The following is a 26,323-nucleotide window of genomic DNA, read 5'->3' on the forward strand; positions in this document are numbered from 1 at the left end:
GCAGCGGTGGGGGGGCCTCTGCGGTGTGGCCCCTGGAGCAGGGGTGTTCAAGCTGAGGCCCCGCCCCTCCTGGCCCGGTGCACTCTCCCCTCTTCCTTTTCCCGCCTGCCCCCCCTTGAAAAACCCACCCCGCTCATTAGAGCCCCTGGAAAGTGCTGGTGTAAGGCGGCAATTAGATCGTTAGCCCAGCCCACCTGCTCGGCCTGCAAACGCCTTTTAATTGTAATCCCTTAATCTCCCTCAGATGGCTAGCGAGCCTGGCTCTAGGGCTTTTGCCCCAACAGCCCGTTCCCCCCCACCACCGCCACGTCCCCCAATTAAGGGGTCCTCTAGGCAGAGAGTGCCTTTCCCAGGCCTGGGAGGAGGAGTGTCCTGCCCTGGCTCTCTGTCGGTGAGAAGTGGCCCCAGATGGTGGGCCAGCCCCCCTGAAGTTCCCATAGGTGTAGCTGAACCCCCTTGGGCTGCCTGCCTCCTGCCCTGCTTTCTCTGCCCACAGGGAAGCTACCCCCTGGCCTCTTCACAGTGATGTCTACTTTCTTGTCCACCTAGCCCTGCCCGCCGCCCAGGCCAGCCGGGGGCTTGTGCTGCGGTGGACCCGAGGGTCCGGCCCGGCCCCGGGGACAGCCTCAGAGGGACCCCCAGCTGACCTCTGCAGAGCACGGCCTTGTCCCCCAGCCTCCAGCCCACTCCGGGTTCTGGCACCTCGGCTGAGGGGCTGGCGGAACACTGTGCCTGAGCTCTGAGCAGGGCAGGGACAGGAGGAGGGACAAGGTGACCCAGCATGGGGCCCAGGCTTCAGCAGAGCCTGGATGAAGCGCTTTCCTGGGAAAGTTCTGTCACTAATTGACTTGCAAATGCCTTGTTTGTCCCCAGATTCATAATTAGGGCTAAGGATTTCTAGGGCCCCATCCTGAAGGGGCTTTTTGGGGGCAGCCTGCCCCTCTCCCCTCGCCGAGGTCGACTGAGCTGGGGGTGGGCAAAGCCCGGCACTGGTGCCCAGCTGCCGCCTGGCGTTCCCACGACTCTGGTGCCAGCGTGTGAAAGGAGGGGTATGGGAGGGGCTGGGGCTGGGGCCCCCCCGCCATCCTCCAGCCGGGACTGGGGCCAAGGCCCTGAGGCTCCAGGAAACGACAGAGCTGGGGAGTGGGCAGCAGTGGTCTCGGGTGGGGGGCCTGCTGGCACCCCCAGGAAGGAGAGCCCAGCGGTGCTGGCGACTGGCATTGGCGGGGCCTCCGGTGAGATGAACAGGCCAACAAGGGGCCTCTCTTCCCCGCGGCTTCCCCACAAAGGCCTTGGCTGCACCACTGGACGTGGGGGGCCGGGGGCCACCGGACGGAGAGGAGAGGCTATTCTCAAAGACACCCTCACTCCCGGCCACTGCACTCCAAGGAAGGGGCCCTGGGCTGGGGTCCCAGTGCCCTGGGTTCAGGCTCAGTTGGGACTTGGATCTGCTGAGGGAGAAGAGCAAAGCTCCCAAGATCCTGGCCTCAGTTTCCTCCACAGCATTATCCCTGGCATCCTTCCCCCACCTGATGTCCCCCTCTTGGTGTCTCCCATCTCTGCTGCCCCCAGCCGGGGCCCCTACCTAGGCCAAGCACAGGCCCTGACCTTGAACACCTTTCACCCTCCCAGAGGGCAGGACGAGGCCCTGGAGCTGATAGGCCATGGCCCCGCCATGTGCAAACAGAGGGTCCTGGACACATCTGTCGGCCTGGGGGGCCTCGATTGGCAGGACCCAAGGGGACCCAGCAGGCCTGGCACGGAGTGGCTGCCCAGCCCCCAGTCTAAGTTCTTTCTTAGCTGCCCGGCTCCCAGCTTTCCCAGCTTTCGGTCGGCCTGTTCCCCTCCCGCTGTGTTCTGTCCTCGTCCGCCCCCCATCTTCTCTGCCTGGCTCGCCCCACCGCCCCTCTACATTCCCCCTTCCTCTCCAGCTCCTTGCCCACTTTGCTTGGGTAAGTCCTTCCCGAAGTCCAACCCTCGTCGCAGGTTGGCCTCTCCCCAGCCTGGCCTCTTTCCAGGCTGCCCCGCAGCTGGGCCCCCAGGAAGGGGCGTGGGCCTCGTGCTAACCCGGAGAGGAGGAGGCCTTTTTCCTCATCTGCATACAGACGGGCTCATCTGCATACAGACGGGCTCATCTGCATATGCTCCATAGGGCTCCGGGAGCACATTCCCAAGTGTCCCGCCAGGCCCCTCCCGGCCCAGTGCTGGCATCCCCGGCGAGGGAGCGCCCCCACCCCGCCGCCCCGGTCCGGGTCTGGGTCTTTCTGCCTCCCCGCGGCCCACACCCTCGCAGGCTCCTCGCACACCTGCTGGGCCCGCGCCCTTCCTTCCTGTGCAGGGCCCTCCGGCCGCCTTCCCATCCCCAACCACTGCGCCGGGAGTTTCCTTCCCAGGCCAGGAGGCCACCGGTGCAGGCAGAGGGCTGGCCCCCAGCCTTGGCTGCCTCCCCCACCCAGGGCCCCAGCACCAGAGGGTAAGGGGCTGTGAAGACTGATGCTCAGGGCGGGTGTGGGGGGCAGATCCCCAGCGACTTCCTTCCTGTCGACCCCGGAGCCCAGTGGGCCCCGGCTCCATTGACCCCTCCTCCCCAGCGACTGTCCTGGGCTTGGGGGGCTGCTGAGGACCCTCGCAAGGCCAGACAGCAGGAGGGTCCTGAAAGGAGGGCTGGGAACCTTGGAGGCGCTGGCCATTAAATAAGCCGCGTCGTGGTACCGATGGACCCGCCTCTTCTTGGCTGTGTCCTGGGCCTTGGCCGGCCCTCTGAGACCTGTCCTGGCGGGAGCCCCTGGGGTGTGGTGGGGGTGGGGGGGCTTCTGTAGCCTTCCTCCTGTCCCACGTCCGTTTCCTCTGCGAAATGAAGAGTGGGACAAGACCAGATGGCTTTCATGTGTCCCTCCTTCCTGGACACAGTGCCCAGGTGCCCAGCCGGCGCTCTGGATGCACCTTCAGCAGATGCAGGGGTCCCTGGGCTTTGTCTTGCCCTCAGGCCAGGAGGCCTGGTTTAGGAAAGTGCGGTGGTCAGTGTTTCTATGGGGGGTTGTAGACACGTGCGTACGTGCATATCAAGTGTCTCGGGGAGGACACAGGGACGGTCGCTGCCTTGTGGAGAGGAGGGAAGGAAGACATAATTTCCCTTGTGTGCTGCTGGAAGTGTACCATGGTTCCTATCTTCAGCATTTTTATTTAGGAAGATTCCAGGTTTCAGACTACCGTCCCACAGAGGGGCTGTGGTTAGGTGGAGGAAGAACTTCTCAGCGGGCGACAGAGATCTTAGAAGGTGCGGGCAGTCTGACTCCCAACACTGCACAGCAGGAGCTCTGCAGACAGGGCGGGGCCTGTCTTTGGGGGGAATGCGCTGGATATGGATGCATCATCCGGGACATGGGGTAAGAGCATAGTCCCAGCCCCCGCTTACTGCAGGTCCCCTGCCCCCAGGTTCCCACCAAGGTCTTGTTGGGTCGTCCTACCCACCATCTAACCCGCATCCCTTTTGCTAAGTATTTCCCTCTCCTTCTACGTCTACAGAGGAAGCAGGAGTGGGTGCTCTTTCTCTGTGGTTTGTTCAGACGGAGGACGTCTGTGAAGAAGGGCCCCTTTGTGGAGGAGAGAGAAGGCCACCCAGGGACCCCCCCCCACCACAGGCACTCCGGGCAGCAAGCCCAGCCTCTCCCGCTTTCTTGGTCTTGGTGGTGGTTCCAGTTCAGCCGGGAGCATCTGCTCATCGCTCTGAGTTGGGCCCGGCCAGAGCCTGGGAGGCACCACCAGGAGCCCTGGGGCGGCTGGGAGAAGGGGAAGCAGCCAAGGAGGACTTCAGTCCGCACACCTGGCGTGTGTCTTCATGAGGCTTCCCTCTTCTGCTGCAACGGCGGCCCCCACAGCACGGGTCTCTCGGGGGGAGCCCTCCCCTCACATCCCACCCAGGTACATCACGACCACCAGGACTGGCTCAACGTTTAGGAATCTTTATTAGAGGAGATGGGACCCCCATCTCAGGACTGTCAGCTCAGACGACACGGGGGGGACCGGGCTGGGCTAGGTGGACAGCGGCAGACACGGGAGCATGCGTGGAAAGAAGTCCCATCCCCAGTGGCTCCAGGAGGAATGGGCAACCCAGGCTGGAGCCAGGGCCTAGCCAATTCCATCCTGCTCAGAGGCTTCCTGGAGCAGCGGGTCAGTTGATGGAGTTGAGCTTCATCCTTGGGTCAATCCCAGAAGGCTTCTCGGAGCAAGCCCACACCTACTGGATACACAGATCCTTCTTTTTGGTCTGAAAAGAAGTATCAACAGTGAAGAAGATTCTCTTTGGATGGAGACCTTGGAGGCACAGGACAGAATTCCAGGGACAACATCCAGTGGCCCTTGAGGCTCCCCTCCACCAAAAAGGCAAGGGCCAGGGGACCCCATGCCCAAGGGCTAAGTCCAGGCATCTCTTCCAGGAGCTCTACCCAGGGCCATGACAGGAGGAGGAACTCAGATTCCCAGCAGGTGAGAGGCGGGGCAGTGGCCAGGGGACTTGGCTGATGGGGGAACAGGCCTCCCTCGGACGAGGACCAACCTGGGAGGCTGCCGGTGGCTTCGACAGCAACCATAGCCTCTTCCGGGTCCTGCCTTCACCCACAAGGGCGGTGTCAGCATCCCTTTGGCTTTGCCCCCAACAGGAGCTGTGAGGCCCCGCCCACCCGTCACTCCGACTTGTTAGGAACCTGCTGTGCAGAAGCCACAGGGGAAGGAGGGCGCAGTGCAGGGGACCTACCAGGGCCCATCCAAAGCCCAGCCCAGCTTACTAGCCCCGACTCTGGGCAAGTCACATGTCCTTCGTCGGGCTCCAACTGCCCCTTTGCAAAGTGAGGGACAGTACCAGCCCGTTTCCAGGCCTGTTGGAAGATTGATGGAGAATGGGGCGGGGACTGGGGCACGGGCAAGCGGGTGCTGAATCCAGGTGGGCGCCCTCCTTCTCTGGGTGAAGCGAGCAGAATGGAGGAAGGAAGCTCAGCCAGGGCTGTGCGCACTCCGGTATCAGGAGCGCTCACGGGGACGCGGTGTCCCTCTCCTGCCCGCAGGACCTGGGAGCAGGCGGCTCTGGGGGTCCCTCAAGTTCACCCCATCTGACTTCTCCAAGGGCTTTGAAATGTGAAGAGAGAATCTCCGGAAGGGGAGGGGACCTGAGCCCTGCCCCCAGGATACAGCTCCCCTCCCCTCAGATCAGATGGTCCAGCCCTACCTCCCCCTGCCCTGTGTTCTCCACCCCACGACCCCAAACCCAGCTTTGCAAGCTGCTAACCTTGACTGCGGCGGACTCTGGAGGGCTGCGAATGTGGTGTGCCTTGCCCATCACACCGGTAGCTACCCAAGGGTGAGAGGACTTCCCTTGGCCCTCAGCCTGCCCTGGCTCCTAGAGGCCCCGGGGAGCAGGCCCCCTCCTTGGCGCCCCAGCTGCGTCTGTCAGCCTCTCCCTCCCCAGCTCACTGTTGGCATTTCTGGCCTGCCAGACCCTCAGCCTGCCTCAGAGCCGCATGAGCCCCAGGCTGGCTGGATTGGGGGGACAACAGAAGGGAAGGTGCGTGTCAGGGCTTGGGCAGGGGCGGTGGGGGAAGCTCAGAGCAGCACCCCCCAGCCCGTGGGGGAGGAGGAGTCCAGATGGAGCAGAATCCACCTGCCCCACCCTCCCAGCCCAGACGCAGCCAGCCAGCATCTCCTAGCAACGGTCCAGGAGCAGGGGGCTGGGAAGGGGGGCGGGGAAGCAGTGATGTCGTAAATCACCCCAGCCCCTCCCTGCCAGCCCACCCTGCCTCAGTGGAGAATGGCCTTTCTCCCTCCGCCTGCCCCTCATTCAAGATTCCCCCAGCAGAGCCGGCCCCTGATCAGTGCCCCTTCGGGATGTCCTTCTGGGTCAAGGTGACCATTCCCTGCCTTCGGCCTGAGCTCCAGAGGGAGGGAGGATGGGGTCCCCGTCAGCCTCCCGCGTGGCAGGAGCAGGGAGACTGCCTTCCTAGGGGAACCCCAGCCCCCCACCCTGAGGGCCTGGCACCCTCACTTCCCAGTGGCCTCTGGCTCTTCTTTCTTTGGGTGGTTATGGGGCCAAGGAAGGGGAATTTCTTAGCATTTTGTGACACAGACTCCCTCCTCTAGACAAGATTGCATTTATTATTATTATTATTATTATTGTAAACAGGCTCCCTGCCGACGTGGGGCTTGAGCTCAGGACCCTGAGTTCCAGAGTCCCACGTTCTGCTGACTGAGCCGGCGGGGCGCCCCTCTGAACAACAGCTCTTGGATGTGGATCCCCAAGTCTTGAAGGGTTCCTGGGACCTCATCAGGCTGGCCAGTGCCAGCAGCTGGAGTCCGGGAAGCCTGGGCCGGGCCGTGACCACACCCGGTGGCCGTGTGTTCCTTACCTCTCAAAGTCGCCGCGTGGCGCCCAGGGTCGAAGGGTGCTTCGCTACAGATCGGGGTTAGGCCCTGGCAAGGACTTCCCAAGACAGGAATGTGCGGGATCATGGGACCTCCTGGTTGGAGAGAGGAAAAGCCTGTCGCAGGAGTAAGAAACTGGGTGGGAACCGGATCCCGTGAGTGCCTCCTTGGCCATATTACATAACACACCGGGAGTATTCAGCACAGAGCCCGACTTACCATTGGCCTCCATCTTGGCTATTTTTAAAAAATCATGGATTAATCTAAATTTTTAAGGACTGGCTCGCAGGAGGAAGGGATCCATCCCTGGAGACCTATCTCCCATCCTCCGGGAAAGCCCATGGGAAGAGCCAGATAGGAGGCAGTGCCCTGAGTACAAGATGGCAGCCCGTTGCCATGGCAACGGCGGCAGAAGGAGTCCGGTTGACTGTGGGGGCAGTGCTGGAGAGCCAGCTGGTGCCAGATGGACAGAGCCGGCAGAAGGTAGCCCTGGCCGGGTGAGGCTCGTGCCCCCGTGCCCAGGGCTGTCCCTCCATATGCCAGCCGCGGCCCCGCCCTTCCCCGCAGGCCTCAGGGCTCCCCGCGATCTGTGGGGGAGGAGAACCGGTCCCCCTCCCAGCTCCGCTCCTACAGCCAGGAGTGACCGCTCAGAGACAAAAGACCTTGCTGCTCAGAGTCCTGCCAGCCCAGGGGTTGAGGCCTCTGGCGAAGTCTTCACTGAGCCCCCTGCCCCCTAACAAGGCCACGGCACGGAACATGGGGACGGGAGAGCCCGGCACGGCAGGCCCAGGGCACCGTTCGTAGATGCTCACCGAGGGTCCCGGTGTCTGGCAAGCGGCGCCTCTGAAGAACCCTAATGTGGGGGCCGCCGGGGGAGGGCAAAAGGGGGGGACTTCAGACCGGCTCCCCCAGGAGCTGGTCACTTACACTGCTGGTCAGTGTGCTCACAGAGCCAGCTGGAAGGACCAAAGAAGCTGCGGTCAGGGGTCTCCCCTCCAAGTGTTAAAGATGCTTGAGGATGGAGACCGCCAGAGCCGCTGCCACGCTTCCCGGACAGGCCTTCACGGCAGCCTGCGTCCAGTCCCCCGCCCCCCCGCCCGAGGGGTCCTGCCTTTACCTCCGAGCCCAGGAAGCCCTCCCTGACTGTTCCCACCTACCTACAATGGCCCTTCTAACTCTGCGTCCCTTTTAGAATTAGCCCTGGACGTCTGCACACAGCCTTACAAAACACCCTGTCACAGGGACCCTTCTGACCCAGGACAGCAGTGGAAGGAAGTCAGGATCAGAGACATTCAGTGAGCTGCCTAAGGTCACCCAGCCCGAAAGTCAGGGAAGCAGGGTTTGCATCCTGACAAGCCTGTCAGTTCCAGGTCAGCAACCGAAACCTCCTCCTGCTGTCCTTCCCATGGATGGGGCCCTTCCAGCAAGTGTGTGAACAGGACATCCAGCCTGCTGTCGGCACCCCACACCCAAACCCTGATCACAAGGAATGGTGGGCACGAAGCGCAGGGTGGTGGGGAAGCTCCCTCCACGCTGGCGGTCAGCAGGGACTTGCAGACCCGGCAAGGACAGAAATGTCCCTGGGGGAGGACAAGACTGTGGGGAGGCTCGGCCGGCTTGCGACGCCTTTCCACCCTCCGGGAGCGGGGAGGGAGGTCCCCGGAGCAGGAGCTGGGAAGCACCAGGGAAGGGCAGCTATGGCCTCCGTGCGGGGCCTGTGGGGCCTGACGGGATCCTGGAGAGGCGTTTGTCCCAAGCCTGTGGCCCCGAGAGCCTGGCCAGATCTCAGCTTCTCCATTTCCTTCCCAGGTCTGGGTAAAGCCTGAGGCTACCCCTCAGCCCTCCACTCCTCCAAACCCATCCACCCGCCCCCGGGGGCACTGGGAGCTAAGCCCCCTCACCTGACAGAGCCCTTCCACGTTCCCTCACCTCACAGAGAAGCCTTTGTGCAGAGGCTGGGCCTGGGGGAGGGGAGGGGCCGTACCCCCACTACCCACCCCCACGTCCCCCCAGTGGCCAACAGTAGCACCTCCTCAGCTGCCTCTCCAGCCTCCCACAGCCTTTCTCCAGGAGGGATCCCCTCACAGCCCAGGCCCATGCCCCACCACCCTCCCTGTCCCTCACCCCCTCGTCCAGGGACTTTCCGCGACCCGGTGCCCTCTCTACCCTTCACTCCAGTCCCAGCCGCCCGTCCTCCTTGCTGGCCCCAGGGCACTGGCGCTGGACACCAACCCCGGCTTCTCCACCTCTCTTCCCGGAGAGCTCCCACAAGCCTACCCACGTGCAAGCAGGTACGCGTGTGGACGGTGGGGTGAGGCCAGCGGGACAGGCAGAGACCCTTCCTCAGGGGGCTCCCAGGCCTTAAACATTTCCTTCATTTGCAGAACTAACCAGGAGCCCCTGAAGCGTCCAGCGGGGCGCGGGCCGAGTGGGCAGCTTGCTGCGGGGTCCCGGCCCCTCCTGGGAGCGGTCACTTGCTGCCCCCCGGCCGCACCCTGCTCCCGGCCTCTCTGAAGCTGTCAGCGAACTCCCCAGCACCCCGTCCCATCCAGCCTCCCTGGCGGGGCCCATGTCCGTCTCTTCCTGCCCCAGAGTCCCCGTAATGGACAGCCCCGTCCCCTGCCTGTCCACGCTCCAGCACCCACTCCTTCCCCAGACCTCAGACTGGACGACACTGTACCTCGTATCGCTTTCAACCCCCCCACCCCCGTCTCGCCCCCTCTCCTCCGGCCCCTCCAGGAGGCCCACCCTAGCTGCCTGCCCCGCACCCCTGCAGCACCCGGCCCAGGCCTTCACCCTGTGGCTGACTCCTTGCGTGCCTGCCCTCCCTGTGGGACGGCGAGCTCCTCAGAGAAGCCCTGTAGCCACCTTCCTCCTCCACAAGGCCCCGTGCACAGCAGGCAGTGCCTGTTGACAGGAGTGAACGTGGGGAGGAAGGTGTGGGTGTGAGGGGCACTGCAAGGCGGGGGGATGGGTCCTGATGTGGGTGGCGTGGAGGGCGAGGGCCTGCTCCCAGTGGGACCTGAGGGCCTAGGAGTTTGGTGGAGGCAGGATCGCAGGAACCCGGCCAGGTCAGAAGCCGGGCTGAGCCAGTGGGCGTCTGGGAAGTGGCCACCCGGTGAATCTCTGGGGGAGGCTGGCTTATGCGTCACTATGGCAGCCGAAAGCACAGGAACTGTCCCGGTGTCCTGGCAGCCCAGGCCCGGGCGTCCGCCATGCGGGTGGACCCCTCCAGCCTCTGCCTCGGGAGCGAAGGGCAGGAGCACAGAGGGCAGGTGGGGGACAGGTCTGGAGTCCAGAGAGGCCAGACAGGTGAAGTGGGTGAGCGTCTAGAGCCCCACGATGGCTGACCGGATACCCTGGCAGGGCCGCGGAACCCTGGGGCACGCTGGCAAATGCAGACCCGGCGAACCCGGATGGAGGACGGAGTGAGCAGAAGCCAGAGCCACAAGCAAGGATGTAACAGGAGCACCGGAGGCCATGGGAGCGGGCGGGAGATGCTCTGCAGGGATCGTCCAGCCTGAGCGGGGCCCGTGGAGGTCCATCTGGGTCAGACTCCTGGGCTGGGCAGAAAACACTAGAACCCTCTTCTCAGGTGGCCCTGCCTACCCACTGACCCTCTCCTTCTGACCCCTCCAGGATCTGTACCTAACCCACGGCCCATCAGATCCTCGGCCAGGTCCTCTGACCGCCGGCGCTCACCGAGGTCTGGAAGGGGACCGGAGGCCTCTCCACCAGCCCTGCACCCAGGCCAGGCTCGCGCTCCTTTGGGGCCCCCATGCCTCATCCCTCCTGCTTTCCCTCTCTTCCATCCTCTCTTCCCCGTTCCATGAGCAGGTAGACTCAACCACGGTCCAGTCAGCCAGCTGAGCGCTTCCTGTGGCCTCACCCCCACCCCCCACCATGTCCGTCCACCTGTCCGAGGTGGCCGTCTTAGGGGCACCAGCTGCCTAAAATGGCGGCCTCCCGCTCCCGCTGCTTCCGTTCCCACAGCATTGCCTCCTACCCCCATCTCTCTCTTTCTGAAGCTTGAGCCCAACAAGGTGGGGGGCCAGGCTGGGGAGCCAAGGCCGGAGGAAGCAAGACAAAAAAGGACAGAAAAGCCGGCCCCTTGGCATCTCTCTTTGGCATCTGAGTCCAGCTCAGGGAGGGACGGCAGAAGGGAAGAAAGAAAGTAGTGTGAGTTTTTATTTCTGTCCCCTTCCTGCCACCTCCCCCTACACACACACACTTTGATGAAAACAAAATCTCTCCCCTTTTCTCTCTTCTCCATCCCCCTCCCCCTTTTTCCTGGCTCCTACCGGAGCCTCCTGGAATGTAAATGAGTTGTATTATGCAAATGTATGCAAATCAGGCTTAACGAGCGGAAGGAGGGGGCAGAATGCCTAATGAGTAATGGCGGAGGGTGCAGATGGAGGGTGGCAGGGATGACCCCCTCCTCTTCCCCCGTTCCCACAGCCTGGAGGCTTGCTGGGGGTAGCAGGGTGTCCCTCACTTCTGGGAAGGACTAGAAGGTCAAGGCAACTGTCACTTGTGCCGAGAAGGCCCCGGATGGCCTGGGTGGAGGGCAGGGACAGGATAGCTTGAGGGGAGAGAGGGTTAAGTACAAGGGACTCCTGCTTGTTCGCACAACCTTCCCAGAGTGTCTGCATGCGCCAGCCTTCCTGCCTGCGCAGCTCGGCAGGGCTCTGCTGCTGAGGAGAGGGTGAGGCTCACGCATGCCAAGGCTTGTGCCTCAGAAAGGAGGATTCCCAAGGGAAGATTCCCAACCAGACCCAGGTTCTTCCTGGGGGTGGGGGTGAAAGCTGTTCTCTCTTTGTGCTTAGGAAGGTGGGGGTTGGGGCGGTTGCCGTGGCAACATAGCATGGAACACCCACCTCCCCAACATCCAGCCCCAGAGGACCTAAGAGTCGAGGGGGGGGATAATAGATTGACACCCCTGATGCCCCCACCACCTGGCACTGCCAGCCGGAGATGGCGGCATCACATCCTAGAGAGAATGGCCTCTTTGTTCCTGGGCTCCCGGTGTCGGAGAAGCAGGCCTGGGCACACAGAAGGGCCTTTCCCAGGCCCTGTTCCAGTTTGCGTGACTCTTGCCGGCCTCTGGAGACTCCTTGTGGCCATTCGCTGGCCTCTGTGCCCTGGCAGATGGTTGCCCCCTTGCCTTTTCTCCCATGGGCTTGCCAGCCACGGCTTGCTGTGCCTTCCTCAGGAGAGCACTCGGCCCCACCGCGTGCTGGCTCCCCACCGCGTGCTGGCTCGTGGGGACGCCTCACATGTCCACACACGCATTCTGTCCTTTTTCGTGCATGGACAGCCTGCGTACCCTCTCAGGCCTCCTCCTCCTAACTCAGGGAGCAGGGAGGCCCCACGGGATCGAGCAGACCGGGTGGGCAGGGCCAGGCTGGAGTTCAAGAGGTGCCTCTCGGCATTTTCCCTCCGCAGCTGAGTGACCTTGGTCCTAACTCCTCTACTCTCGAGGGAATCTGTGCAATGAGGGACACAGGGCCAAGGCTCATTCTAGTTCTACGTGATCTCGCAAGGGCTTCGGTTAAATCCTTCCTGAAGTCTAACTCTCCTCCTTCCTGCTGGGGCAGCCGGTCCTCACTCAGAGTCCCCCAGGAGGACAGACACAGTTTCCTGAAGATGGACTGGACAACTGCCCTCAGCCCTTTCCTCTTCCTGACACTCCACCGCTGCCTGCAAACAGTTCCCACAGATTACACAATCTAGAGACAGTAGAAGGGCCCGTGCTCACCCTCCCGCAGGGGCGCGCGCCGAGGGCTGACTCACCTCCCGGGAGCTGTCCGTGGTGCTGGATGCAGCTGGGGCTCGCGCGTGAGAAAGAGGGCGGGAGGGTGGGGACACCCACCCGCCCCAGGTGAGAAGCTAAAGGGAAGAGAAGAAGCAGAAACATTTGGAAACTTGTAAGTAAAGGGGCAGATAACCCTGGAGGAAGTTTCTCCTCTCTGAAGATACCCAAATCCCCAGTGCAACTTCAGGGGGAGGGAGAGCCCAAGAGCCAGCGCATCTGAGCCTAGCATCCCTTCATTCCTAAGGACATGAGAATCCTAGATTAGCTCAGTCTTCGTTTGGGTCTTGTTTGGAAACCCGCAGGAAGGGCATAGTTCCTGCCCTTGGGGAAGGGCAAGTCGAGGTAGTTGATGGGGCTCAGACCTCTAAGTTCTATGGTTCCCACAAGGAATTTAGTAATAAAGATGAGGTAGATACACAGTCTGCCCAATAGCATTACAGTTAGGGAGAGCTGGAGAGGAAAGGCAGGGAAGGTAGGAATGAGCACAGGTGTGTGCCTGGGTGCACGCACGCGCGTGTGTGTGTGTGACCCACGCAGAGGAGTAAGCCTGCATCCGTGGTTCTTAACCCTACCTGCACATTAGAAATACCCAGACAACTTTCCAATGATGCAGATCCCTAGGCTTCATTCCCAGATACTCTGATTTCATCAGTCAGGAATTAGACCCAAACATCAGTTTTTTGTTTTTGTTTTTGTTTTTTCCTAAAGCTCCCCTTAGGGAGCTTTACCCAGTCAAGAACCCCTGGCCTGGAAGAAAGCTCCTAGGACAAAGTACAAGGGTTAACCCTGGCCCACTGGAGGAAGAGGCAAAGCTAGGGCCGCCGAAGAAGCAGGGAATAAATATGGAAGAGAAGGACAAGCATATAACTTCTCTCTTCTGGGAACTCCTGGTGCCCACCACCCCGGGGCCAGATCGGGATGGGAGACCGGCTCAGGTGTTGGGCTTGTCTCTTCTGTGTTGTGGAAGCTCAAACCATCCCAACGACATCAGGCAATGAGAAACTGTCTCCCCACCACAGGCCCTTGTGTGGAGACTGAGCATGGGTGCAGTGACCCTGAGGGCATGCTGCTCCCCTTCACCCAGAAGGTCCCCAGGGAGGCAGTTATAGAAGGTAAACAGCAACAATGGTTCCTTTCAGTGTCCAGATTCCAACCCTTCAGTCCAATTAGCAGACACAGCAAACAGCAATTCAGCTGCCTTCAGCCGCTGTCATAACAAACTCAGAGCAGCCTTAATGCGGGGATTAGGGCAGGAGGAGGAGGGGAGTGTCACTCTGAGCCTTGGGAGAGCCTGGGTGGCAAGGAAGGGCTCCCCTTTTCTCTCACCTCTCTCCTATCTAAATATGCACCCACACACCTTTATCTTCCATAACCCTGCTTCTCATTTTCCTCAAAGCCCTGAGAATGTTTTCATGGTTTCATCTACTCTTTCCCTGCAATGATTTTAAAGCACTAATCTAAATGCATTTTCTTTCCTAGGGAAGTGGGCACACCCTGCCTCTGGAAGAGAAAGTGCCCTACATAACTCCCCAAGATCTCTGAGGTCTGGACAACAAAGGAAGGAAAGTGAAAGGTTGATCTGTGCCCAGAGCATTAGAGAGGGAATAAGGTGAAGAAATAAGTATCAGAATATTCCAGATCCCAAGCCTTGGGAAATGCAGACTTCAAGTAGGACTTCCAGACCCAGAAGAACAAAGAGGGGGCTGTGTTTCTCCAGAGGGTTGCTAACCTTGGGAATTGAACTTGGCAGTCAGGAGGCAGGGAGGCAAGAGGAGAGAAAACACCTTCTTAAAAGCTGCTCAGTGTGGATGAAAAGTCTGCAGGTTGATAGGCAGGTCTCCATTTGGTCTGTTAATTATACCCACTGCCTAACAGGTCCTTTACCTGGATAAACTGTTTTTAGTAATCCTAGAAACTTAATGGAATAAGCTTGGAATTATTATCTACCCTTGCCATATTTCTCTCTCTCCGTAAGTCGAATTGTAGTACTACCAGGAGGGGATAAGATCTGTTAAGAAGAGAAAACACTATGGCCCTTCTGCCCGAAGGACTCTAGGCTCTTCCCAGAATAGGTTGTTCCTCCTTCCACCAGCCTCCAGACACTGCCTACCCAGGTCCCCAGCAGTCCCTCCTGGACTCCAAAGCTGGAAAAGAAGGAAGGAACTTCCAGTTTCAATGTGTTGAAATCCTCAGCCAAGAACATACCAAAGAGCTGTCCTTTCTTGCATTCTGAGCTCAATCATAAGCTTTCAGATTGTTGTTGTGAACTGTAGGGGAAGTATGACTCCTTGCCCATGGATATGGTAACATAGTACAAGGTATTTTACATAGAATTCTTTGTTTGCTCCATGTAACAATCCTGAGGGCATACATTCTTCTCCCCCTTCTATAAACATCCTGCCAAGGCTTGGAGATGTTGCAGCTGGTGCGTGATACACCCAACCCCAGACCTTCCAGTCACATACACTCTTTCCGTTTCCGTCCCTCCCCAGGCTGACGGTGATGGTGGTTACGAGTAGGGAAACCTTTCTTTCTTTCTCGCTCTTCCTTTCTTTCAAGACTTTATTTATTATTTGACAGAGAGAGACACAGCAAGAGAGGGAACACAAGCAGGGGGGGTGGGAGAGGGAGAAGCAGGCTTCCTGAAGAGCAGGGAGCCCAACGCAGTCTGGATCCCAGGACCCCAGGATCACAGCTTAATGACTGGGCCAGCCACAGGCACCCCTGGGGAAAACTTTCAATGCCCCCGCATTGAGGAAAATCTGACCCAAGGTGAGGGTGTGAGTGATAATCAAAATGTGAGTCAGATATCTAGGAGAAAATTGCCTTTGAACTCCTGGACTCAGAATCCAATAGGAAGCCACTGGGATGAGGGCAAGGGAGGAAAATGGGTGAAGAAACCAGCTTAGAACTTGGTTCCCAGTAGGAATGGGTGGATGTCTAAGATCTGAAGAACAAAACTAAAACCTCGTCAACGCAGAGGTGTGATGATACCAAGCCAGAAAGTCACTCACTGGTGACAGACGAGGCCCTTGCGAGCCCCTTGGAGCCAGCTTCCCTGCACCCATCAGGGTGCCTCGTGGGCTCAGCTGGAGGAGGCATCATCTGGTATAAAAGTTGGGGAAGGCGGGCAGCAGGACTCAGGGGTATGACTGTGATGTCTGCATTGGGCAGACTCTCCCCAACCCAGAGTGTCGTTCCCTTCGGCGAATTTGTACTTATGCGTGGTCAGGCATCCCTGATCCGACAGCCAAGCTTCCTGCCCACTGTGGACCCATCGCGCACACACACCCAGCCTCGCACCAGGCCACTCAGGTTCTCACCCTCCTGAGCAGACACAGACAGCTCCCAGCACAGCCTCCCAACCCTTCCTGACGGCCCTGCCCCACACCCACGCGCGCCACCATGAGGACGGGGAAGGCAGCCCACACTCCCCACCACGTCCCTCCTGGTCTCTACCCCCTCTCCCCAGAGCAGGTGTTTGTTTTGTGCCCTCCACCCACCCGCTCCCTCCCAGCTGGTCTCCTTGGGAGACCCAGAGATCAGATGTGCTCCTGGCCGCCCCCCATGGTGTCGGCATAAACCCACTGCCGCTAAAACAGTTCTTAGGTAGAGGAGTCTCAGCAGATCCCAAACACGCACTTCCAAACCAGCAGCATGAAGAGTTTAAAAAAAAAAAAAGGTAGGGGTGCCTGGGTGGTTCAGTGGGTTAAGCATCTCCCTGGCTCAGGGTCATGATCATGAGGTCCATCGGTTTCCCTGCTCAGCAGGGAGCCTGCTTCTCGCTCTCCTGCTCCCCCTGCTTGTGCTCTCTCTGTGTCAAATAAATAAATAGAATCTTTAAAAAAAAAAAAAAAAAAAGCCTGTCTTTCTTGGAGCTTCTCCCCCCACACCCCGTCTTCTTCCTCCGCCTCCCCTCCCCCCCCCCCTCCTTGGATCACGACCCCCCCCTTTCTCACTCACCCTTCACCCACATCTCCCACCTTACCCTCTTCCCCCCACCCCAGGTTTGAAACTATTCCGTAACCCTAGCTTCACACTGAGGTCTGTAGTTCCTCATCTGTAAAATGGGGTTAATCATAACCACCTCCCAGTGTCGGAGGGTCAAAAAGCAGCATGTAGACGACGGAGGCTGTTACCAGGAGGTACAGTGTGGTGGTAGGGACTCTCAGTCCCTGCCCAAACCTGCTCCCTTTCTCCCTAATCCTGTCTCCACCGCCCCCCCTCCAAAAATACCAAATTCCAAACAGTTGAAAAAAAAGGTGAGAGGCAGCTAATCTCTCCTTCCTCCAAAGCTTTAAAGGGAGGAAACGCGTGTGCACTAGGCTCCCTGAAGCCTGACTGTTTTCGTCTGGAGTCCCCAGGATTTCTCCCTCAGAATGTATCATGGAATCATCATCTCCTCCTCGATACAGAAGTCAGTTCCTGGAGGAAACGGTCAGTTGCTGCAGGGAACTCGGGTCTGGGAAAGGTCATTTTGCCCAGTTGTCCTGCCCTCTTTTTCCTCGCTGTACTCTGGAGGCCCAGGTGGTGGGGGAGGGAGCGGGGAGAGGGCATAAATGCAGGGGGGCTACTTCTGGCTTTGTTACACTTACTCTATCCCACCAAGTAACTCTAGACCGTCCTCATCCTCCTCTCCACTGCCCTGGAACACTTGCTTAAAATATTTAGGTCAGGCCAGATAAATGGATTCTTTCAGAAAAGGCCCTGATTAATCTCTGTAATTCTTTGCTTTCTCTGGGCAGCATAAATACTAAGCTACAGATTCCTTTGTGTTTGAGCTCCTTGAGGCCATTTGCTCTTGGAGGTGATTTCTGCGAGCGTGAGAGTGGGGTAGGTAAGACCCCAACTCAACCCATGGGGTCAGTGAAGACAAAGCTGGTGTGAGAAGCTTTTCAAGACATCACACTCAGGTGCTGGGCCAGAAAGAGTAAAGAATAAGGAAGAAGAGAGCGGAGAAACACTCCGCAGGCCCCTTCGCCAGAATCCAGCCTGTCCCTCCCTCCCCGTCTACCCCCAGGTACCCCCACACGTCTCCACTCTGCCATTCCCAGCTCCCAGCCCAACTGGGCAGACCTACAAGGCTTCAGGGAGCGTATGAAAGCAAAAACCATAGGTGGGGGTCTTTGCTCTTTCCTTTTCTCCTGAAAAGGAGGTCTGGCGGAGGGGTTTCCCCCAAAACCTCCCACCCCAGCAAGAGTTGGGCATAGCCTGCGGGAAGTTGTTCACCAGCGCCCAAGGGAGACGCCTGCGCCGGGAGCCCTAGACACTGTCCCAAAGAACCCTGCACGTAGAGTCAACGGATGCCGGCCCCAGAGCAGCTCCCCGCGCGGTGGCCCACCTCTCATTCAGCCCAGAAAGGCCCCATCCTGGGGAGGAACCACCCTGCCTCTTCCTGCCTAGTCCCAGCTCATGGGGAGCACCAGGCTAACGTGAGCCCCGGCGGCGCCTCCTACCTGCGCGGACCCGGGTTGGGGTTCGGTCTTGAGGCCCGCGGGCCACCGGCGTCTCCTCTTGCCCGCGCGGCCCAGGGGACCTCGCGCCTCCAGCCCCTCGTGTAGGCCTCCCCCGCCCGCCCATGCGGCCAGCTTTCCCGGGGCCCTCTGCGCAGTGTATGGGGTTATTTTTACTTTCGGTTATCTAGCTTTATGAAGACTCCACACCACTCATACAGCTAGATAACCAAAGATAACAACCAACCCCGCCTCCTGGCTGCTGCCGCCGCCTCTTCCACGCAGCCTCCCGGCCGCCGCCGCCGCCCCCGGCCGCGCGGTGGAGGTGGGAGAGGGCACGGGGGTGGAGGTGGGGGCGGAGAGAGAAACGGAGTCCAAGACCGAAAGGGACCCCGAGTACAGGACACAGACAACCACGGAGACCTTAAAGGGCGTGGGAAGGACGCGAAGGCCGGCGGCGTCGAGGTCCAGGGCACGCCCCCGGGCCCCAGGAGCTTCGAGCGCCTGGTTTCCCGCTCGCAGCCGAGCCAAAAGCGGGAGTTCCGCGGGTCCTTCCGCAGGAAGAGGGACTCGCGGGCTTTTCGCGCCAACCGGGACGACCGCAGGGACCGCGGCAGAGGCCTCTGCGGCCCCACGGGGTCCCCACCGCCCTCCTCTGAAAGCTGCAGGGCGCGCCCAACAGCCCAAGCCTCTGCATGGGACCGCGGGGACCCCCGGCTCGCGAAAGGGTAGAACAAGGGCGCTGACTAAAGCCGGGGGTGAGCAGCGAATCGTGCGGGAAACCCCCGGCGGCGGCGTCCTGGAGGGAACAGGAAATCCCGGCAACCCGGAGGGAGGCAAGCCGGTGCGGGGCGGGCGCCCCAGGGCCTCCCGGCGCGTCTCGGGTAGAGAAGGAAAGGGCAAAGACCCCACCCGGGAGGGGTTCCGGGAGACCCCGCACACACACGAGATGGGGCCGGCGGTGCAGGCGAGCCGAACCCCAGGCCCCACGGGACCCCCCAGAGAAACGGCTTTGTACAAAAAGGTTCACAAAGCACCCAAGGCTGTGAAAATGGCCGGGGGTCCGAGGCGAAAGGGGCCCTGGTGCTTGACGGGGATTCCGATCGGGAAGGGGAGTCGTCACGGAGGTCCCCGCAGCCCCGAGGAAGGTGTGGGTCTCGGCCGGCCCCTCGAGGCGGACGCGCAGGCACGCCGGGCACCTCCGCGCTCGCCCACCTGCTGCCTCGAGCCGGCCAGGCCACTTACAGCGAGCCCAGGGCGCCCATCGTGCTCTCCCGCGCGGTCCTCCCGGCGCGCTCCCGACGCGGAGAGCTGTGGCCCTGGCTCCGGGGTGCCAGGGCTCCGCGGGCGCCGGGTGCAGGCGCCCGCCGGACCTCAGCCCCCGCCGAGCCGCGGCGAGCAGGGCTTCGCGGGCCTCGCCTCCCCAGCTCCCGCCTGCGCCGCGGCCGCTGCTCTGGCCGGGGCGCGCTCCGGCTCCGGACTTTTCATTCATCCTTTCACGCTCCCTCCCCAGCCCAGTCTCCGATTGGCTCCGCCAAGTCTGACGTCAGCGCCTCGTCTCCCAGCCGACCCCGCCCCTCCCCTGCCAGGGACAAGCCGGAGCGCGCAACTGGGGCGCCCCTCCCCCTAGAAGCGGGGTCGGTGCGCTGACCCTCGGCCTCTTGCTGCCTCTCCCACCCCGAGCCCGCCTGCTCTCTCCCCCCACTGCCATGCGTGGTTTTCACCTCCATCCTCACTCCGTCGGCCCCACATTTTCCGTTTGGTCCCGAGGTATTGCTCCAGGATGGGGGTGGGGAGCCCAGAGATACGGGATTCTCCCCCACCTGCCTCCTCTCCTCAGGACGTTCTTTGTGCTTGTCGTGTTCTGATCCCTTCCGGACCGGGATCCTAACCTTTTAGGACCGGCGGGAACATCGCTCTTGGTTTCCAACCCAAAACAGTGAGGGAAAGATTCTGGACTCCTAGCGGGAGACGCGGGGTGCGAACCAGGCAGGGCCTCCCTAGTCGCCGCAGAAACGGGACCATCTCTAGAACCTGCTCGCTGCACCAAGGGTCCGGGGGGAGGAGGCCGGCGGACCCCCGCGGGCATTAACACGGACAGTCTCCGCACAATCCACTCGGCCTCGGAGGCCTGCCCCGTGCGCCCCCACCCCCCGCTCCATCTCCGGCGTCTGGAGAGCGGGGGTCGGAGGGAGAAGGGTCGGTGTCGGAGCAAATGTCCTGACCTGGCTCTCCCCATCCAGCCCAGAGAATCCGAGTCCAGTAACGCAGCGTTCCAAGGCCGGCAGCTCGCGCCACCCGGCAAGCCGGGTCCGGATTCTCGCCGCCTGGCAGAGCTCTCCGGAGAGAGCGCTGTGGGTTCCTCGCTGAGCCCCAGTGTCTGCCAGGGAGCAGTCCCGTCCCTCCAGCCCCTTTTTTGAAAAATCCTACGACTTAGATTCCTAGAGCCCGTGTGCCTGCTTCATCCCAGCCCATTCCTACCCCCTGGGACCCTTCAACGCGGTGCCAACAGAGGTGACCCCGCCCCTCGCCTGCCAGCCGGACAACTGTTCTATCCACTGGGGGGGGGTCACCTCTCTGCACTGTCTGGATACTATTCCCCCTGGTTAGATGCAAGTCCATAGCCAATTTTCATTTTATGCACCCCTTACAGAGAATGTATAGAGAATGGGAGGTGGGGGACACTTTGAAAGAGGGTAAAGCCTGGGGGCCTGCCTTTCCCCAGAATAGCAGTTTGGAGTCTGGCTTCCCCAGTCTCCTGCGGCTCTCAGGGCTGTGCTTGGCACAGCTCCCCACCCCCACTCCTCTGTCAGCCTCCAAAGGGTCTCAGGACTGCTACCCAAGGGAAAGGCTTTCTAGAAGCTTCCACAGCATCAATTCTTTACCCTCCCAGAACTGGGAGCACACCAGCCACCAGCCAGCGGTGGGGAAAGAAAGAGACAAAGTGCCAACGGCCTACTTTCTTCCCTCCTGCCCTCCCCGGTGCCCCTACGGCTCAGAACGAAGCACTGGGGGAACACAGGGGTCTCTGTTGCCTCAGTTCCATTGCAGAAAAGTGAAATCCTCCTCAAGGCCTCTCAGAGACAGACTGACCGTACCAGCAGGCTGCTGAATGAGCTCTCTAAAGTCACCCTCCCTACAGGCCCTGGAGAAACCCTAGGGCCCTCCAGCCTTTCAGCTTCCTGCCTACAAAAGTCCTCAAATTATTCCAGGTCGGCGACTTTATGCCCCTTTAGAAGAAACCCAAGACCCTCCAGACATTCCAGAAATCCTGGGTGGGACCTCCACTTGTCCACATACACCACCAACTTCCCTTACCAATATTCCCCCATTTGCCCCCTACAAGATCACTTAAAAGCTCCCGAAGGGTACTTTCTCTCCCACCCCCTGTCCTCCCCCTCTCCCAGCTCCTGGGAGGCTGAGGCCAGTGCCCTCCACTCTCCCCTGTCCCAGCCTAGTCCCCTGTCCTCAGTGGGCCCCAGCTCTTCTTCACCCCGGGAGTACAGTGAACCCGGGAGTACAGTGACTGGGGCGGGGGACCCCAGAGAACCTTCCTTCCATTTCAGCCACTGCTGTATTTCTGCTGGGGATGGGGCAGGGGTTAGACACACAAAGCCTTCTTTGCCCCGGGGGACACCTCCTCCCCCGTGGGCCAAAATCAGACTTGCTGGACCTTCTCAAAAACTGGGGTTTAGAAAGCAGGGTACGTTTCCAAATTTCCCCTCCAGTAGCTAGATAAGGAGCTAGATTTTCTGCCTTGTGCCACAGCCACGGGTGCCTCCAAGCTCCCCCAGCCTAGGCGGTGTTAAAAGTAAGGAGGCCCCCGCAGGGGAAAATGGGGAAGAGTGTGTGCACTGGAATATCTGGCCAGATTCCTGATGAAGCCATTTTTGGTTTGGTTTTCTGGGCAGACAGGACAAGTTGGCCTCCCAGGGTTCTGCTCAGGAATGGAGGCGAATGGGGCCTCTGTCCCCATTCCCATGGGGATGGAGCACTAAGCCAAGCGGGGAAGATCCAGAAGACTCCCCAGGGCCTCTGGGCTTGCTCTGTATATGAGGCCATGTCACTCAGGTTTCCCAAAGGACAGTATGTGGAAGGGAGCAAATGAGATGGCCCTCCAGGGCAAAGTCATTCCTATTGGATCTGGGAGATCTAATACTATGCCGAAAACCTGGTGGGTGCCCAGGAAAGAGTGGGTTAAGGAGGGTATGTGCGTGCCCATGCCCAGCTGAGTTTGCCCTCGTGTGGATGGGTAAAGAGGGAGGGCGTTGACAAAGTGGGCGCTCAGGCTCTGTGCGTGGGCTCCGCGTGGGAGGGGACGGGAGAGGCATGGGGCAGCGTGGTGTGTTAGTGACTTCATTCAGGGGTTTCTTTGACCACAAGAGACCCTTCTACCCTCCGGAATTGGATACGGCAGGCCTCAGAGAGGCCGCCGACTGGAGCAAAATGAGTGCCTTAGGTCCCCCTTGTGCCTGCCAGCCTCAGTCTCCCCAGGAAGGCCTCTACTGGAGCCCCCAACACTCTCGACAGAGCTTGGTGTACAGTAGCTGTGGCCTGCAGACCCCCAAGTCCTTCCAGGGAAATTCTGGGGTGCTGCGGGAGAGCCCCCCAAGTCCCTGGTATGATCAGAGTGTGCAAGTGTCTCCTTTAGCTTCGAGCCTGCCTTCTCTGCCCGTGCCTGTCCCCACCCCCATCCCTGCGGGCCTGATGCGCACCCATTGTCTGTGCTGGAACAGGCCCAGGTGTGGAAAAACAAGGCCTGAATTGCGCTTTCTGGATGCAGCTTCGGGGCAGGTTTTTATCGTTTGGGTCCAAAAATGTTGGCATTAGGCCACTCTCTGGAACCATTCAGGTCATTATGTTAGGAGCGTATTTTTTTTCTTTGTTTCAAAGATCAGATTAATTCGCCTGGAAGATACACATGAAAGCTGCCTTCGGAGGAGGCTGGGTTCAGGTATTATTTCTGCTTCCCAGGTGCCCCGTTGTTATAAACATTATCACACATTATTCTTTTGCTACAGAATATTTGCATTGTCTGTGGGGTAGGGACACATAAAAGCAGGAATTGGCCAAAAAAAAAAAAAAAGTGCTGAAGCCATGAAAAAAAAATCTGTCTATCTCCACAGGGGCAGAGGGACTAGAGGGCATGGGGTCGACGGGGAAGACTTTTTCTCTGGGGACGCCACGCCTCCCTCCCCAGGAGCCTGGTCTTCTGCTGTCGAAGTGCCTTCCAGGCTACCCCCCATGCGTAGACCCAGAAGCTGAGCTGGGCTCGTGTCTCAGAGCCCTCTGGAGCCAGGGAGGGGGAGGGAGGGGAGGGACATGCTAGAGGGCCCGGCCCTCAGCAAGGGGTTTCCTTGCGGGGCAAAAGCTTGGGGGTGCCAGGGTGCTGTTTGCGAACACGTGGTGCAGACACAAATGCCACCCCTTGTCCTGGGCACTCCTGGCCACAGCCTCCGACGGCGGGGCTGCCTCCCAGATCCCCACGCCCCCCCAACCCAGGCTGCCCTCCTTTCTCACCTCTGCCGCCGGGGACCCATATCCCCACCCGCCTCCTCCTGCGCCCACCCAGACCTCAGGAACCTTTGAGAGAAGAGGAAGAGTCCCCTGGGTCCCCAGGGCCTCTCCTCCCTCTCCCAGAGCCGGGTGCGGTGGGGGGGGTCTCTGATTCCCACCATCGGTGATGCCACAGGTCCCAGAACCCTCAGAGGGGAGCACAGTCAGGCCCCGAAAGCTAGAAGAGGCAGGGTGGGGGGACCAGGAGAACACGGAGGAGAAGTGGGGGGTGTAGGGTCAGCCCACCCCCCCCACCCCCACCATCAAAGCAAACAAATAAGAAAATAAATACCCTAAAAGCCAAGGTGACCGCCGGGACTCGGGGCTGCTGTACCTCGGAGGCCCGGCCCTGTCAAGGAGGAGAACGTGAAGGTTAGAGTGGCTCCCGTTCTCCCCGCACTCTCCCTGCCGCCCTCCTGGGTCCTTCCCTCCTCCGCTGGCCAGGCTGCCCTCTCCCCTCGCAGGAACTCCAGGCAGCACCAGCGATGGCGGGGGTGATGGGGAGGAGAGAGAGCAGCCAGCCAGGCAGCCCGGACGTGAGGGAAGGCAGAGTCCCCACCGGCCCCACACTGCCTGGACACGGCCCGGACGGCACCACCCGAGCCCTGCTCGAAGCCTGCTCCTCCTCCTGCTGAAGCAGAGGCCCCTGGCCCTTCTGACTTGAACCTGGGCCAGCAGGCCCTCACCCCACGGGCATTCTGTCCTCACAGCTCCCGGCTGCTCCGGCTGCTTGGGGCAGGATGAGGGATCCGGGGGCACTGAGACCTGTTTGTCTGTCAAGAGCTAAGGGCGGCGTGTCTGTAGAGTCCTCGGGCCCTGAAGACACCGCCAGCCCTGCTCCTTGCTTTCTGGCCCTTCCATCCTGGAGCTGCCAGAGCCCCTGTCCTCTCCTTCTCTGTCTCACGTGCACAAAAGGTGAGAATACAAAGCAGCATTTTACAGGTTACTGTTGGCTATGGAACCTTCTCTCAATATTTTACAGTTTCACCTTTCCGGGATTTTGCTTTCAGGCTGAATTTTGATTTAGGGGCATGACGTGGTGACCCAGCTTCGGACATTCTAGAGGCTTATTCGCAAGTGTGCGGGCGGGTGTATGTGTGTGTGTGTGTGTGCTTGCACGCGTGTGTTTGCATATGCCTGTGTGTGTGCGTGTGCGTGTGTGTGTTGGGGTAAGTTGATGAATCCTTCTCCCTCAATCTCGCTCCACAACTACTCCACCTTCTTTAAACCGGGAAGACCACCAGCCTTCACGCAGGGAAAACCATCACTAGGCAGGGCTGGGAGCGGGGATGAGCCTTCCCGTCCAGCTCCATCTCCTGCCGGAGCGCTTTGCCCGCCCCGCCCCATATCTCCGGGACACGAAGGCCCACTCAGCTCCGCCGGCCCCTCCGTTCCTAAGCGGATGTCTCCATCTGAAAAGGTCCTCACACCAAAGCGGGGCCCGAGCCCTGAAACTTGAAGACTGGCTAGAAAATGGGCACCAACACAGCTGGGGGCTCTGGCTCCTTCCTTCCGCATCAGAAAGGCGTGGGGTCCCCGCAGCAGCGATGTCTCTCCCTGCAGAGCCCTGCCCCGCAACCCACCCCCAACACACACCGTGCCGTGCAGGGGGTGGGGGGCATGGTGACAAGGACCGCGCCCCGGGAGGGAGGCACGGAGCCTGTTCGGTGACTAGTAGCCTTAGCTTTTCCCAGAAACCTGGCCTCCAAGGACCAGAAATAGTCTGCGGCCTCCACCCCCCACTGGCCTACAGGAGTCTCCGCCTGTCTCCCAGGACCACCCCCCACCGTGTGGGTGGGGACAGGAATTGTGCCTTCTCTCCGTATCCCCTGGCCCTTCCCGAAAAGCAAGAATAAGAACCAGCACCCAGTGGGGCTGGCGAAAGCTGCAGTGGGGCTCCTGCCCCTTCTGGGACCTGAGCATCTGACGCCAACACCCCACTCGGCTTTCAGCATCCCCGAACCCCGTTCCCACCTGCCAGCGCATGGGAAAAGCAGGGAAGGAGGATTAGAGTGATCTAAATTCTGTAACATGCTTTTGGGTTTCCTCCTAATTCTGGTCCCCACCTGTTTGGGACTGTGGCTCCCTCCCTGCCCCCAGCCCCAGGACCCAGCTCCTTCGACCTTGTCCTCCCCCAAGAGCTGAAGTCCCCGGGGCAGAGAGGACTAAAGCCGCGAAAGGAACAAGGTCAGGAGTGCAGACCCCGGACCGTCTTTCTCCGCGTCCCATCCCCACCCGTCTCCCTTCCTGCCCACCCCCCACGGGTAGGAGCATTAAGATGTTGGCCGTCTGGTGGCGAGAGGGAGGGGCCGGTTAACAGGATCAGGAGCGCCGTGACCCTAAAGCCTCCCAATCCCATTGACAAACTTGGTGAGCCGCATCCCGCGGGCCGGCGGGGAGGGGACCCGGAGGCGCTCTGGTAGCGAGGCAGGGCTGCTGCCTCAGCTCACCGCCCTGGGCGCCCCGGAAGCAGGAGCGGGGACCCCCCTCTGCCAGCGACTCCTCCAGACACACGCCCCACCCCCGTGGGTCGCCCCCTCCGTCTTTCATCCGCCGTTCCTTCCTGCGATTTTTGTGCCCGCCTCTCCTCCATTAGCTGGTGGGCAAAGTAGGGTGCCCTGGGCTGATTCTAGGGGATCCCATCCCACCCCAGCCCAGCGGTCCGAGGGAGCAAGAGCCCTCCGGAATGGCCACTCACCCGGCTTCTGTGAGGAGGAGAGAAGGCTCGGTGGCCCCAGCCGCTGGACTGACTCCCTCCCGCTCCTGCCTCCTCTGGCTGGGGGTGGGGGACGCAGCCCCGGTGACGGTGACGTAGCATCTGTCTGTCCATTCAGGAATTCTCCTCGCCCCCCTCCCTCCCACTCTCTCTCTCTCTCTGGCTGCTCTCCCTGGAAGGCTGCAAAGAGGGGGTGCTGCCCCTGTCTGGAGACACCACGACCACCAAAATGACAGCCCGCTCGGAGAAAGCCCCCTCCCTTCCCTCTCCGAGGCCTGTGTGGGAAGGGGTCTTTGTCATCTCCTCTGTTCCCCACCTCCTCCTACTGCCTTCTCCAACCTGAGGCAGGAAGAAGGGGCTCAAGAAAGCCAT

General features: G+C 60.5%; 1 long non-coding RNA gene across 2 annotated transcripts; it reads right to left on the bottom strand.

Annotated features, from left to right (window-relative positions):
- Positions 1-3,946: 3,946 nt before the first annotated feature.
- LOC122918299 lies at positions 3,947-25,999 on the bottom strand. 2 transcript variants are annotated; one of them, XR_006386581.1, is made up of 5 exons: positions 25,934-25,999; positions 23,528-23,584; positions 12,205-12,300; positions 6,396-6,506; positions 3,947-4,267 (listed from the first exon to the last, which is right to left on the bottom strand). It is a non-coding gene; the product is annotated as an uncharacterized LOC122918299 (long non-coding RNA). The 2 variants fall into 2 exon arrangements; XR_006386582.1 differs by lacking the exons at positions 23,528-23,584; positions 25,934-25,999 and adding an exon at positions 18,925-18,939.
- Positions 26,000-26,323: the final 324 nt, after the last annotated feature.

The sequence above is a fragment of the Neovison vison genome, chromosome 10 (genome assembly GCF_020171115.1).
Source record: "Neovison vison isolate M4711 chromosome 10, ASM_NN_V1, whole genome shotgun sequence".
In the NCBI taxonomy this organism is placed as follows: Eukaryota; Metazoa; Chordata; class Mammalia; order Carnivora; family Mustelidae; genus Neogale; species Neogale vison.